Source organism: Pleurodeles waltl, chromosome 3_1 (assembly GCF_031143425.1).
Source record: "Pleurodeles waltl isolate 20211129_DDA chromosome 3_1, aPleWal1.hap1.20221129, whole genome shotgun sequence".
Lineage (NCBI taxonomy): Eukaryota > Metazoa > Chordata > Amphibia > Caudata > Salamandridae > Pleurodeles > Pleurodeles waltl.
In genome coordinates, this window is record NC_090440.1 from 1,051,281,136 (window position 1) to 1,051,294,540 (window position 13,405).

Genomic DNA, 13,405 nt, shown 5'->3' on the forward strand with positions numbered 1-13,405 from the left:
TATCACCTGCTCTCCATGCTTGGATCAGATTACAAGATCTTAAGCAAGATTTTAGCGGGTTGTCTGTATGGGCTTATGAGACAGTTAGTGCACTCGGATCAAAATGTGTTCATTCCCGGAAGATCCACAACACTGAACATCCACAGGCTGCATAAAGTGATGGAGATATCTTTACCCCACTGACCATTCGCCGCATGCCTGGTATTAGACCTAGAGAAGGCATTCGACATGTTAGACTAGGACAATCTCTTTTCAACTTTGACAGCATTTGGATTGGTGCGGAGGCTTCAGGCACTGTTCTGGCTACTCTATTTGGACCCATTGTTGAGGGTTAAAATTGGCAAGATTGTCTCCCCTCCATTTCAGATCAGATGGGGGACTCTACAAGGATGTCTGCTGTCTCCTTTACTGTTGCCCTTGCCATGGAGCCTTTGGCTCAAAAGTTATGCCAGCTGGGGGATAGGGGGGATGATGGGGTATTCCATTGTTTGGGGAAACACATGTAATCTCCGTATATGCTGACAACGTCCTAATCTATATCCAGGACTTTAGGGAAGGCATTGAGTCCATACAGACGCTTCTGCAGGATTTTAGTGAGATGTCAGGGTACATTGGGCAAAATCCTGCTTATTCCCGTTACACCCACACTGCCCTCTACAGGACGTTGTTATTGAAGGACACTGTTTGAGGTGGAAGCCCCATACGTTTAGATACCTGGGCATCAACATATATCACAGTGTGCATGATCTCCTTGAAGGGAATCTTATGAAGGCTGTAGCATCACTGAAGCCTCAGATGGCCTTTTGGAACACACTCCACTCATGGTCCAGGGCAGAGTGTTACTTGCGAAAATGGTGATACTCCCTCGCCTGTTATACTTATTTCAAAATCATCCAATTAATATACCTAGGTCCACCTTCCACACTCAGCACTCCGCACTGGGGTCCTTTATTTGGAATAAGGGCCGCCGCAGAGTAGCACTTCGGAAGCTACAACTTCCTACAACAAAGGGTGGTTTAGGTGGTCCTAACTTAGAGCATTATTACCTAGCTGCACAGTTGCACTGGCCCTCATACTGGTTAGCTGGTTGCTTCATTGAGGAGTTGGCCCCTCTAGACCCAGAAAGGGCATGGGCAGACCTGCAGAGTGCTTCCCTGCCCCAAGCACATCCTCGGCCTGGGGCAAATTGTCTGCTACGGATTGCATTTAATGGATTCCACCAAAGCCTGAAATTAGTGCCACAAATGCCACTTTACTCCCCGACTATTCCGTTTAGGCCGATACCCAGTTTCCACAGAGTACTGGGAGAGATAGGGACTAATATGATCGGAGGTGGGAGTGGACACGCTGGGAGCTCTTTTTTGCAAGGGCTCGGTTCTGATGTATAAGCAGCTTAGGGAAAAGTATCCGCTCCCAGCTGGACACTTCCTAACGCAACTTCTGGCGGAGGCGGACCGACTCCGGGGCATTGTTGACGTGAAGCCGGACCCACATCCACTAATACATATATTGTTCACAGTGGGCGAGGGGCGTAAATTGGTAACATGGTTTGCGCATGCATTTGCACATGCTGTACAGGATGTGTTTGGGGCAGCCCATAGAGAATGGGACGGCGATCTGGGTAGAATTAATACCATGAAGGATTGGGAGAGAATCACTGAGTACCCTAGACGGGTGTCCCGCAATGCAAAGTTCTAATTTATCTAACATAATATATTGCACAGAGTGTATCTTATACCTGCTTCTTTTTCTCACATGTTTGGCTGTCCGTTTGCATGCCCCAGATGTCAACAATCTGGAGCTGATATCAAGCATATGCTCAGGGATTGCCCGGTTGTGAAAGAATACTGGACGAGGATATTCACTGAAATAGAGCGTGTGTCTAGCGGTACGGCTATGCGCACAATGGAGGGGGTCTGTCAGTCCTTTTCCACAGGCCACTAACCAACAAGGCCTGCTATCGGTTTATGGACCTGGCATTACTTGTGGCTCGCAGGCTTGTTACAATGCACAGGAAATCTATGACATTACCCGGGACAGCACACTGGCAGACAGCAATGCTCAAATGGGGTCAAGCTGAGGCAACCGCTTTGAGATGCGAAGAAATAAAAAGTCTACAGAAATATCCCATAGTAACAGGCTGGGAAGCATTGCTCAGTGACTTACAAACCCACACTGACGTGCCTAGCACCTCATGAGACGATTCATGAAATCCACCTACTACCCCTCTTTATTCCCCCCCTCGACTTTCTGCTCCTCACAATGCAATTGGAACACACACCCAACAGTGAGGGTGACATCTCAGTTGACTTTAACCCACTACCCGCAGTCAACCTCTAATGCCCAGGCTCATCCAGACTAATTCACCTATTCACGAAGGACAAAAATGATGTATCATAAGTTGGTTCTTTTTGTTGTTTTGTTATTCAATACATGTTAAAGTATGAACTCTTGGCTCCTGCAGTTTTGCTGGTGTTAGAAATTATATACATAATTCCACTGTACGAACACTCCTGTAAACATTGTCACTAGTTTGCTCTGCTGTACCTAACTGTACTTTTGGTTTTCAATAAAAATGGTTCAAAATGTTATTGAGGTAATAATGAATGAATGGAAGGATCCTGACAACATTTACCAAGATTTATGGCTAAACTTTATCCCTTTTACATGATCGAGGAGGTTCTTTCAGATTCTATTCATATTGATTCTGTGGTGGTCAGCTTGGCGGGGAGATCTTCAGTGTCTGAGGAATATATTCTGAAACATCCAGCCAAGAAAGAAGTTGATTGGTCTATTAACGTTTTTTTTCAGGGGCTCATTTAGCCATCAGAGCAGTAGTATATTGTGTATATACTTCTCAATCGTTGTTATCTGACTTTAAAGCAATTGTTTATGTTATGCAGGAAAATCAGGATGTATCCAGATTGTTAGAGGAGGCAGAAAAGCAGGTTGAACTATTGTCGGCCATTTCTTTTCATACTGTTAGAGCTTCTTCCCTTGCATGTGGGGCCTCAGTGGCAGCTCGTCATAATTTGTACCTGAAAGATTGGAATATGGAATCAGCACAAAGCTACAGCGTTAAGAATGCCTTTTAAGGGTAAAAGATTATTTAGTTAATCCTTGGGGGGAAACATCATAAGCCTATTTCAGGAAAGAAAGCACTTATATTCTTTTAGAAGATAGCATTCGAAAGCAAGTGGTCCCTCAAAAAATTATTCATTTTTTAAAGGCAGGAATTCCATTCATCAGCCATCAAGAAGACAGCCACATAATTGGAGACAGTCCAAACCCTTTCAGAAATTTCCCAGAAAGCAGGATGAAAGTGGGAATACCAAGGACCAGCAGTCCTGACTATGCTGATTACCAGGAAGTGGTTGGGCAGGATTGGCCAGTCAAAGGAAGGATCCATCATTTCCTGGATGCATGGCCACCGATGACAACGGGTCCATGGGTTTTTAACATTGTGAGAAAGGGGTACCAGGTAGAATTAATCTCTTCCCAAAGAAACAGGAACCTTTTCAACTCCTGTTCCCAAGTCTTCAAAGAAAAAGCTGGCCCTAATAGAAGGGTTTCAGAAGTTATAGGAAAAGAGGGCAAACGTTCCAGTGCTAGCCCTTCAGAAGGGGAGCAGGTGTACTCAATTGTCTTCCTTGGGTACCAAACTTTCAGGAGGGTTCTGCTTAGTGATCAACCTAAAATATCTGAATAAGTTCATCAAGAAGATCACATTCAAAATGTAGGCTTTAGAGAGGATCATTCCTTTGATTTAGAAGAATCATTATATGGTTACAATCGATGTGACAGATGCCTATCTTCACGTGCTGATGGCAGTAGAGCTGCAACAATTTCTCCGGTTTTGTTTCCAGAACAAGCACTGGCAGTTCTGGGTATTGCCCTTTGGCCTTTGCTCAGCTCCAAGGGTTTCTAACGAAGGTGGTGACACCACTGGTGGCATCTCTACACATTAAGGGCTTTTCAGTCTATCTGTACCTGAACAACTGTCAAATTCATGCACGGATGCAGGTGTTGGTGGTACAGGCATTGCAGCAGACCATTCGTATGCTAAATCACTATGGATTTCTCTTAAATCTGCCAAAGTGTCAGTTGTCTCCAGAAACAGATCTGATCTTTATTGGAGCTAGGTTCAGAGCAGATTTGGACAAGGTGTTTCTGCCAAAGGGAAGAATGTTACATTTGCAAAACGTGTTGAATATTCTTCATCTGAAACAAGTTCCCATGAGGAAGTGGATGCAGATTCAAGGGCACATGGCTTCCTGTGTGTTTCTTGTTCCTTGGGCAAGGCTCCATCTCCGCCCTCTGTTGTGGCATCTAATCCAATATCGACAGAAAAGGGGGTCAAGATTTAAATACAATTATTCCTCTTCCTTCAGATTTCGAGAACAATCTGAAATTGTAGTTGCAACCAATACATCTTACCTCTGGGGTCCTGATGCATCCTCCTCAGCTGAACATTTTGACAACAGATGCAGAAAAATGGAGTGGGGAGCAACTCTGGAGGCTCTTACAGTTCAGTGCAGGTAAAGTTGAATGGAAGCAGTCATGTCCACGAATTGGAGTTGACGGCAGTATTTCAAGCTCCTCTCACGTTCCAGTCATTTCTCGAGAACTGCAATGTATTGGTAAGATCTGCCAATACAGTTACTGTGGCAAACATAAATCAGCCGAGCAGCACATTTTCCCATTACTTCAACAAGGTTGCATGCTCTCTGGGAGATTGGGTGGAGAAGCGGCTTTCTTTTTCAGCATTCATATCAATATTGAGGCGGATCAATTAAGCAGAGTGTTTTATTCTTTCCAGAACCGTCATCTCTCAGAGGAAATCTTTCAGGGGATATGCAGGAGGTTCGGCAGGCCATATCTGAATCTCTTTGTCTCACAGAAGGATTGCCTTCTTCCAAGGTTCTGCTTCAGGTTTCCAGACAAAGGCTCATGCGGGAACAGACGTATTGCTGATCAAGTGGCCAAAGAGACCTTCTTCGTGCCTTTCCTCAATTTCCGATGATATCAAAGTTATTCCAGAGAGTCCTGAAAGAAAAGGCAAATGCGATCTTGGTGGTTTCATTTTAGCCTTGCAGGACCTGGTTTCCTCCGTTGAAGAGGATGGCCATGTATCCTCTTGGATTCATCCAGATTTCCCTTGGTCCTTGAGGGAGCAGAGCTTTGCCAGTCATCTAAAGAGCACCATCTCAACCTGGCAGTTGAGAGGCTGAACCTGGTGCAGAAAGGTTTTTCCTCAAAGGTGATTGCCACCATGCAGCGTTCAAGGACAAGGGGATTCTTCTTTCTTTCTTTTCAACTCCTTTCTCTGAGGATGAGACTGTTGCACCTACTGGATGTTAAACATGCTTTGTCTGTTTACATTGACAGATTCAGTAAGTACAGAAAAACAGACTCTCCTTTAGTCACTTTTGGTTTACCTGATTAAGGTAAGAAGGCTTCAAAAATAACTATAAGCCGATGGGTTAAAAGGACGATTGGGATAGCTCATGCAAGTCAGAGTCTTCCATACCCAGGTTCTACTCAGGGAAGTGACAGCCTCCTTGGCAGAGTTTCAAGGGGTTCCTCTGGAGAAGACATGCAGCACTGAAACCTGGGCATGTGGACACACATTTGCTAAAAAATATTGTTTGCAGAAGATTGGTCCTGAAAGAAAAGGGTGTGGTGCAGGGGTGTTACAGCTGTTAATAATTGATGTTTTTGTATTTTCTTTTGCTGTGCATTTTGAATCTTAATACTTTTAAGTATCATTTTATGATCCTTTTTTGTTCAGTGTTTCTTTAATGAATGGATTATTAAATCACTAGGTGTCACATATCATAGAGTAGTAGTATCTTTTAGACTGTATACTACTTACTGCACTCATTTTAAGGGGTCGGGTATGAAGTATATATGTGCATTTAGGAAGCTGTTTTTTTTGTTTTCAAATGCCTTATTTGACTTTGGTGTAAATCTCATATATTGATGACTGAAATGTGGACGAGGGACGTAGAGGTAATTACTCAATTACTTACCCATAATTTTCATTTCTGTTAGTCCTACTCGTCCACATCCCAGTCATCACCATGGATCAGGCCTTTGACAGGGCTTGGTATTACAGGACGTCCTAGGGTGTACTAGCCCTTTTATGACTTCCAGCCAGAAGGTGGGGGTGTGGTCAAGTGCTAGCATTTCCTATTGTTGTTTCCTGTCCCGAATGGAACAAACCTCATTCAGTGATGACAAGTAAGAATAAGAGTAATGAATATTACTGGTATTTAATTGAGTCATTTATTGACTCCCAATATAGTCCCAATGTCAGAATACCTGTGTATGTGATACGTAGGCCGAGTGGCTAACTATAGCGGTATAAACTTGTTTCTACCTGGTTGAAGAAGCTTTTTTGTAGATTTATACAGATCCTTTGTACTGCACCCTGAAAGCTGCACACATGTATTCACGTGCCAGCATATCAAGGTGCAGGTTCTTAAGTTTCAATGTGACCCTATCCCGGACAGTTTATGAACTCCTTGGACCAAAGCTTTTTTTAATTTGTTTTCACTGCTATTCCAGTTTAAATATTTTTTATTTGGTTATAAACAAGAATCTATATAAACTCAACATCCAAATTAAATTTAATCTGGATTCTTGCAAACTTTGCACTACCTATAGAAAGAACAATGAGTGAATCATTTTCTTTTCATCAGTATTAAAAAGAAATTGATTTTTCTTGGGGGTTAATGCCACGTTCACTACAAATGTTAAAACTAACCAATAATTGTTTCCTCAGTTTATTCAGATGCATGCAGTGTAACAACATGTGTGCGGAACAGTTTCTATTTCAAGCGAGCACTGTCAAGACCCTTGACATCTGTCTACTGAGTACCCCCATCAACCTATTCTTCAAGCCCAACAGAGGTTGAGCCAGCCCAAATAGTAACAGCAACCACCTGTTCTCAGGGCTAAACGATTCATAGAAAACTTTATTTAGCCCTACCCATTTGGGCAATTGTAATATACGTGGGATAGGATAAGTACAACTTCCAATAATCAAGATCAGTAGAAAATGCTAGTTCTTGACAAGCATTCTTTATAGCAGGGGAGTGCTAGCAATTTTGAAGTTCAGAGGAAATCAGTGACACTATTAGAGATCTTGCATCGAGCATTTCCAGATCTTCTTATAAGATATTCTCAGGGCAGAACCAGTTGGGTACCGTTATCTGGTTTAAGGACATCATAATGCAATCACATGGTTGCTTGAAGCACTCAGACCTTAACAGACATAAGACCAAGCACCATTCTGATTGCCTGGACCGGGACTGATTTCCTAACATACACAATTTCCATCAGAAGCCTAGCTTCAATATTATCAAAGTTATCCCCTTTCATGTCCCGCCATACTTGGGGCACCATATGACAACTTTGAGACTACTTTTGTGTTGTAGGCAGTAGCTGGTAGTTAGAAATGCCGAACTTCAACTTAAGAAATTTCATAAGACCCTGACCTGAGGATGCTACCTGAGCAAACTTAGCCCCTTTGCTCAAATCCCACCTTGTGCCATAATGAAACAAAATACCCAGGGGTATTTACTCACCAATTTGAGTTTCTGCTCTCCAGCACATAGAGCTTGTTTATGATTTTTTTTTTTTGCGAGTTTAATCCAAGGGCTATTATTTTGGAATTTACCTAATTTATTTTGGTTTTCTCTGGGAGACAGTGAGACAGTGGTAGAAAGAGAATGACCCAGTCAAATATTGATATTGTTGAAGAGGACAACGCTCAGATTGCGATTCCTGCCGTCCAAATTAAGGAGGGTGATTATCGCTAATGCTGATCAAGATGGATCTTAATCTGCAATTAACATATTAAATAGATAGACTGTGAGTTTACAGTCCTGCTTTATACCAGGAGTGCAAGGGATTTGCTTAGTCATCTTCCTGTGCAGCATAGATTGATCAGCTAACCTGTTACTACAGCACAGTCTGGATCCCTTCAACAAATGAGTGGGACTATCCATTATTATTAACTTGTCCCACAGGAACACCCAATCAAGCAAAGCAAGGGATTTGCAGGCGGAAGAGGAGCGGGGTTTCCCTTTTGATCGATTTATAGGCTAGCCTCTTAAAAATCTTTGTTTTGTATAGTGTGAAGAATCCTTTTCCAACCCTGTTTAGGATCTCGGGATTGCTTCCTTGCCAATGGCACGCTCTAGAAGCTGCAAGCCTATCCCATAGTTTAAAGTTTGCCTGGTGATAACAAAATTGCTAGCAGGCAATAATTGCTAAGTGGATCACAGTTGCCCTTTAAAGTACCGAGTATGATCAGTGCAGCTGTCACACAGACTTGTTGCTTACACTATACATAAAGGTGGCTTTGAGACTGTCCTTTTCAGCAGCTGGCTTTCCTCGACCAGCCTCTTTCAGCCACTGGTTTGAGATTTTGTCAATCACTTCTTGACCCAGGCTATTGAAATATTCATCTCTCACCTTATTCTACTGTCTGTTTGGTATTATTTCTCGACCTCCACTTGAGGGCTTGCACTGATCTGCCAGAAAGATTACTGTACATCTATATGCATGTACAGTCCGTCCCATGCCCCTTCAGTGGTCACTCAGTGGCACTGCTTGAGAGAATGTACCATGGCCATCTGCAAATGACTGGAACAATCCAGTTCCAAAGTGTGTTTTAAAAAAATACTTGAGGATGAGACAGTGAAGTGGATATGCTTTCTGTGCATTTGCAGGAAAGGAGAATAATTATTGAAAAGAAAACATCTAAAGTTCCTCTGGGTTTCACATAAAATGAAGTTTGGGGTCCTGCTTGAAAGTTGTTTGAACTGGAGCATGTGATTGTTTTGGGCAATACGCAAAACACTGATTCAGATTCTGCTTAATGGTTCTTACATTAAGGAGGTTTGATATGTTGTCAGTGTTAATTCTCTGGAGGGCTTTGCCCACATGTTGGAAAAACAAGTCCTTCTTTGTACCTCATTTCATGAAGAGATTCCAGCTCAGGGTCTTAAACACAGCCATAGGAGGCACAGAAAGAGACAGCTAGCACAACCACCTGACACAAACAGTCTGTGTGCATTTGTGTATTAGTTTGTTCCCTAGAATTCCCTGTTTTTGTCTGCGGTTTACCTTGGATATACTACAAGTTGTTGTCAGACCAAGTAAATTTTAGAAATCTGAGAGATTTGCATGGGGTATTTTTTTTATGAATTTGAGATCTAGTGTAGAGGCCTTGTTCTGAGTAATAAGGATACAATGTGGTAATAGGCTGTAATCCAGTAGGACGAATTTGAGGTGGGGGCTGTTGTCATTGTATTTTTCCTAGTAGAGATTAACATCTATCGGATTGATCACAGGAGAGGTGAGTTGATCTGTTCTGTAAATGAGGGCACCATCTGTGAAACAGTTTTTGCTGCCAAATGAGAAGCATACGTTTTTCAGCTTTTGCGATTTAGGTAGGTGTTAAATGTATAATTTCAAGAGTGAGAGGCATTTACTGGCGACAGCATTTGTGAAGCAGCCACCACAAAACTAGGTCTCTTAGGATGTGGAGGAGTTTGAGCTAATTAGTTTTAAGGAAGAGAAAATTGGTGGAGATAACTTAATACACATGGATTCACTTAAATGCAAAGTTAAGTATGTTGTAGCTTAATATGATGGAAGTGTGGAGAATGAGCAAAATACCATCAAAGCCAGTCTTTGATGAGAGCAGTTATGAAAGTTGCATTAGTGACTGATGACCTACCGCTTTGTTGTGTAGGATATGGCTCACTGGGTTGAGATGTGGTGGTTCTTCTGAAGATGCTTGAGCAGAGATAGATGTTTGTGTTTGGTACAACTCTGGCAATTGTTGCAGTAGGATGGGTTGTGAGATCTATAATCACACTGTATTTGGACATAATGTACGCAGAGCCTTGCTTCAAAGCATTTGAGCTTCGTGTTGGTGCTGGGTGCATCAGGAATAGGTGTGTCATGTTAGGTGTAATCGGTGGCGGGGTGGTGTTAATAGATAAGGACTTGGGTGGGTAAGTGGGCTTGTTGCAGGTAAAGATGGAGTGTGGTGAAGTTCATTTTAGGGAGTGGATTAGAGATTTGTGTCCTAGTCATTAGAAAGTGGGTATATCAAAGAATGAAGCTACTAATACCGTCTCACCTGTGAATCATGCCTCTGGGTGGGCAGGTCAATCTGTGGAGAATCAGTATGTGTGATTTTTATTGTTTTTGTGTCAGTCGGCAGGACTAGGAGTTTGGTTGACAAGGTCTACTAGCTGTGTGGCTTTTTGGAGGATATTTTGTTTGGTCCTTGACACTGTTTCATTGAGTCTCTATAGGAAATGTATTCCATGTTACGGTCCTAGCTACTGTGATGGTTGGATTATGCTGTTGGGTTTCGTTCCTCAAGGGCTTTGTGAATGATCATGAGGGGATGAGTTACTCCTTTCGTATTCAGTTGAGCTGGTTGGCATGGTACCACTGTTAATGCCTCTACCCTTGGTGGAAGCACTTAGGGCATAGACTAAGAAGAAAAAGCATAGAGTATCGTTCCAAGTGGGTATGTTCTTGTAAAATCATGGTAATTGTTGCTTAATAATATTTCTGGGCCGGTCACTAGGGCTTGGTGACAGTGTTATTTGACAGTAGTTTTAGATAGATCTCATGGGGAATAGACATTTTGAATATTTCTGGGTCGGTCACTAGAGCTTGGTGACATTATTATTTGACAGTGGTTTTAGATAGAGCTCATGGGGAATAGAAATTTTGAAGTGTTGTCATGTGAATCCTGGAGTCTGATTTGATACAAAGTTCTCTTTGTTATGTTTGGTGACCATAATAGGTTCACACAAAAATATTTAGTTTTCTGTTATTGAGAAGTGCATTCAGTGTGGGGCAGCTACAATATTTAGCTATGTAGAATGTTGTAGTACAGAGAGGAAATGTGACAATATAAATGTCACATTATTTATAACTGGTCTGAATCAGTATGACCTTGCATTTCATTGACAGTAAAGTGAAGTGAAAACATCATTGTTGCTTCATGAGTTACGCAAACATTTAGGGGCACACATTTCTTTTAGTTGCAAAATGCCCACTAGGTCAAAGTAAATGGGACTGTCTTGCCTTATTTAGGTGCATAACTACATGAAGGTGTAAAACTACTCTTGTGAGCTACATAAATGTGAGTGTGAAGGCGCCATTAGTTGCAAAAACATGTTCAGGTGAAATAATTGCGTATAGATGCACAGCCCCTTTGTTGCAGTGACCAACAATGTGGTATCACATTTTGGTGCAAAATCAGTCAATACAGAGAGAAAACACGAGTAGAATGTACATTGGCTGTAAAAGATGGGCCTCAGACAGCACACTTGAAAGATAGCACATTGAGATGCAAAATCTCCTTTGATGCAGAATCTCCCTCGGGGAAAATTAGGCAGCATTTTAGGATCACATCTACATGTAACATCACAATAAGGGGCAAAATTGAGATTTTCCTAGCCTTGGTGTCTGAAAGGCTAGATTTTATTAAAGACACGGAGGCGAGTATTATGCAGTCTTTTCTTGCTTTAATTTTCAATAGCAGCCAAGTAAAAAACTACAGTACCCAGTGAAAACAAACCACAACAATGACGTCATAGATGAACAGCCAATAGGATATCAAACACCAGTATTAATATCTTAACTGTGAGTAACAAGCCCTCTTTTCTTGATGCGAAACTAAAGAGGAGAAGTAACAAACAAAACAGCATAAAATATAGAAACCAATGTCACAATGTCCATGCAACAATCTCGAAAATGGCGAAAGTGGAGTGCAGTCAGGGAAGAGTGGACGCTGAAGGCCGAATCCAAAGTCGGTAGGAGTTGCCCGTGTGAATCATGACGAGCCAACGCTGGAAGAGGGAGTTGGCACTGAAACAAAGATACAGGGCGGGTTAAAACAGTGGTGGGATAATACTCGCCTCCGTGTCTTTAATAAAATCTAGCATTTCAGACACCAAGGCTAGGAAAATCTCAATTTTATTACAAGACCGGAGGCTCATATTATGCATGTTCAAAGCATAGCAATGACTGAATCTGAAACATGAGAAATCGGCTTACAATAACAAGTTCTAAACGTACTTTCATTAGACCAATCTGCAGACTTGAGAATATCCTGTAAAGATGATCCTGCCCAAAAAGCGCAAGAGGCAATAGCCCCTCTAGCCGAATGGGCACCGAAAGATCCTATATCAATGCCAGCTAGGGACATGATCCATTTAACCCAACAAGCCAGAGTAGGGGAAGAAACAGGGTTATGGGGCATTTGAAAGAAAATAAGTAGTTGGGAGGCAGAGGATGATCTCAAATCTGCAGTACGAGTCACATAACTTTTCAAACAATTTCCAACACATAGTTTGGGTTGAGAGGGAAAAAATGGATAATTAACACAAGCTAAATTAGTTTTAGTACGTCTCTTGATCTGAAAAGAAACACCAAGGGGGGAGAAGAAAAAGGAAGTAACATCTAATGCCTTAACATCTGAGACACGTTTGATAGAGACTAGACACAAAAGCATGGTCAACTTGGCCGAAAGCTGTTTGAGAGAGAGCAAATCATTATCTGGCCAAGTGGTGAGAAATCGTAATACCAGATTAACGTCCCACATGACATTATATTTAGGAGATGGTGGAAAAACGTATCTTACTCCCTTTAATAATTGGCAGATGAGAGGATGTTCACCAATTGGCCTGCCATCGACTCTCTGATGTTCAGCAGAGATGGCAGATCTGTAAATATTAATAGTGCGATAGGCCTTACCTTGGGAGGTTAAGGAAGCCAGGAAATTTACCACTAATACTACATTAGCTGAAAAGGGATCTGAATTCCTGTCCAAACACCAGCTGCTCCAAAGGGCCCATGCGGACTTGTAGGCTCTGGAGGTACCAGGGGCCCTGGCCTGCTGGATGAGTTTAGGAGCATCCTCCGAAATTCCTAGGGTTCCCCAGGACGACCCGAAATCCTCCAGGCTATGAGGAACAAGGAACCGCTGAGAATCAAATGATGTTGTTGGCCTTGGGGATCTAAGAGGAGGTTGGGAAAGTGAGGAAGCCAGACAGGTCGATCGATTGCCAACTCCAATAGAGTTGGATACCAAGGTTGAGCCTGTTAGAAAGGAGTTACGAGTACCAGAGTGGATAGTTGTCTGTGTGCTTGAGCAAGGACTCGAGGAATGAACAGGAAGGGAGGAAAGGCGTAAAGAAGGGATGACGGCCAAGTCTGAAGGAAAGCATCCGTAGGCAGAGCCTGCGGATCTGGCCTCCAACTGAAATAGGAAGGAAGGTGGGAGTTGAGGCGAGAAGCTAAAAGATCTATGGACATTTCACCAAAGATGGAAGTAAGATGCTTGAATATTGAACGGTGC

General features: G+C 42.4%; 1 protein-coding gene across 2 annotated transcripts in view; it reads left to right on the plus strand.

The window, feature by feature from the left end:
* CCDC93 (coiled-coil domain containing 93) overlaps positions 1–13,405 on the plus strand; it is a 1,008,240-nt gene that overhangs the window by 13,780 nt on the left and 981,055 nt on the right. The window lies entirely within an intron of this gene.